The sequence below is a fragment of the Hibiscus syriacus genome, unplaced genomic scaffold (assembly GCF_006381635.1).
Source record: "Hibiscus syriacus cultivar Baekdansim isolate YM2019G1 unplaced genomic scaffold, ASM638163v2 tig00112738_pilon, whole genome shotgun sequence".
Lineage (NCBI taxonomy): Eukaryota > Viridiplantae > Streptophyta > Magnoliopsida > Malvales > Malvaceae > Hibiscus > Hibiscus syriacus.
Window position 1 is genome coordinate 4,053,464 of NW_024063392.1, and position 2,630 is coordinate 4,056,093.

Genomic DNA, 2,630 nt, shown 5'->3' on the forward strand with positions numbered 1-2,630 from the left:
TTATGTTAACGAAAACCTCTTAATATTTTCCTCTAAAAATTTCATCCGTTTTTTAAGGTTTTGGAGTTTGTCTGAGCGATCTTCTACAGCAATACCCTGAAGCAATGTCTGTGGTATGTCTATGACCCTTAGTTTCCTCATTTCTGTTATACTCTTCAGTACAACGAAAGATTGTTCTCGCGGCTGTAGTATCATAGAAAAGGATAATAAGGTAGAAGTTGAATAGATCTAGTTTGTTAGAAAAAGAGTAAATGAATTTTGAAGTTTTTTTATTTGATACAGGTATGTTTGGATTACTCATTAGAATATAAACTAAGGTTAAATTTGTTTGTTTCCTGAAAGCAATCCTTCATTTCTCCCCAAAGCTCGATCTCTAACTCATCAATGTCGGATGTAATTCCATTTGAAATAATATAGAAAATCGATTGGGGAAATATATACTTTCATTTTACCCAAACGGATACACCTTTCAGATCTCGCTTTGGCATTTTGTTCCTCCTCACTTGTTTATTAATTTGTGGTTTCGCTTTTGTTGGAGCTCAAAATCAAAGGCCGAAGAACGTTCAAGTTGTGATTCGGGCTAAATGGTCGGGTACTCTATCGCTCTTTGAAGCCAGGTCGGTTCCCTTTCTTCTTATTATCGCTTTAATTTTGGGTTTGTTCTGTATATGATTCTCTTGTTGTGGATTTCGTTTATTTGTTCATATTCGTATTAATTTATTCTCTTGGTGTGATCTGTTTGTTTAGTTCTTATTTTTGAGTCAATGTTGCAGAAAATGGTTGAGGTTTGTGTTTTCATATCCAACCACTGCTTTAAAGTTATTTGCTGTGTTTGGTTCTTTTTTGACATTGCAAAAAATGGAGTATTCATACCTGCTAGATCTGGCTGATGAATGCGAAGATCCTTACATGCGATTAGTTTACACTAGTAAGGTTTCTTCTAACTTATATTTCTTTCTAAGTTTAAATAGGTGACTGATGGTAGCTAATTGCAGCTTCATGGGCTATATATGTCTATTATGCCTATCAACGTACCTGGAAACCATTCAATCCCATACTTGGGGAGACTTATGAAATGGTTAATCATGGTGGCATTACTTTTCTAGTTGAACAGGTGGGTCTTTTAGACCTGAGTTTTCGACTTGTATTTGAGTTGAATATAGGTTGAAAAGTTCAATAATTTTTTTGATATTTGAGTTGGTGTGCATTTAGCATTGACTTTTTTCTTTCTTTCAAATTACATATGCCCTTCAATACAAGAACACTGCAATGGGGAGGGAAGAACTTGTTTATATGCAATGGGGAGGGAAGAACTTGTTTTGAAAAGAGCAGGTATTTCTCTCGACCCCACAAATTAGATTTTAGAATTAATTTATACCTGTATGCATATTACATAGATGTTGCTCTGATTGTATGAACTTCGTTTGATGGAGGTAAAACAGGATATGGTGTTGTGTTTCATTCAGAACAACGTTCAACTTATCTGTTATGCCACTTTTCACTTTATGCTATTGTCATGTCAATTCATATAATAACACCTTACAACTTTTTCCAAGGCTTCTATGTATTATGTGTTTATCTTCTTTTTTTTTTCAATTGCCATTATGGATCTTTGCATTTGAATTCAATTGTGATATTTCCTTGGCAAATGTAGAGTATGTTTGTGGTTGATGTTTTTGGATTTTTTTGGTTTCTTTATATGGATCTTCTTTAATCATACTATTCTCTCTAATGCATACACTTTTGTATTGGTGTTCTAACTTGTTTGCTCTATGATTTTTGGAAACTTTCAACCTTGATTAGTCCTTTAATGTTTTAATATTATTATTATTTATTTTTTGAGGTTTTCTCCTTATGAATACATCTCATTCTTCTTCATCGTTCTCAATTGTAGTACAACTTCTTGGGAATGCCTATGCTGTTCTATTACAAATATGGATATCTTGAAAAAAAACGCATTCATGCAAGTTTTATTTTAGCATGCATGCTTGTTTGCTTCTAATCACATGTTTTATTTCTTTGGTTGAGGTATCTAAGGACTTGAGGTTTGAATTGCAGGGGTAATTCTAGAAGATCCTCATACTGAAGATCATAGCCAAGAAGTTGAGGATCTAAGGACTTGAGGTTTGAATTGCAGATATCTAAGGACATATGGGAGTTGGAAAGTTCCAGTTTAGTTCCAAGTCCCAGTATTTAATTGAACAATTGCTTACATGTGAAACATGAAGGAATTCATGGTGAAGCTTTTGGGATTTTACACATGTTGTAAAGCATGACAAATCATTATAATAGATTCTTATCATTCATCGACTTGTGTAATGGGGTAAGGATTATCAGGATATATCTAATCTAGTGACCCAGACACGTCCCATGTAGACTAGCTTGGCTAGGTACCAATGCTATGTGACCCGAACTTAGCCTAAGGTAAGGTAAGATGTTAATGCTATGTAACGCATATCTTACTTAAAGTACCCATGTAAGAACTACACCATGATGCTTACCTTATTGATGTATTAATGTATGCCAATGTTATGTAGTCGCATGCATATATGTTGGATGCATGTAGTATAGTTGGGTTATTTTCGTGGCACTAAGCTTGTGAGCTCAACGTATGAAATGTGTTTTCATGC

General features: G+C 34.2%; 1 long non-coding RNA gene across 5 annotated transcripts; it reads left to right on the forward strand.

Moving 5' to 3' along the window:
• LOC120182953 lies at positions 1–2,412 on the forward strand. 5 transcript variants are annotated; one of them, XR_005521886.1, is made up of 6 exons: positions 1–211; positions 539–617; positions 774–928; positions 996–1,114; positions 1,261–1,332; positions 2,059–2,412. It is a non-coding gene; the product is annotated as an uncharacterized LOC120182953 (long non-coding RNA). The 5 variants fall into 5 exon arrangements; XR_005521888.1 differs by having other exon boundaries at positions 552–617; XR_005521887.1 differs by having other exon boundaries at positions 1–113.
• The last annotated feature ends 218 nt before the right edge of the window (positions 2,413–2,630 follow it).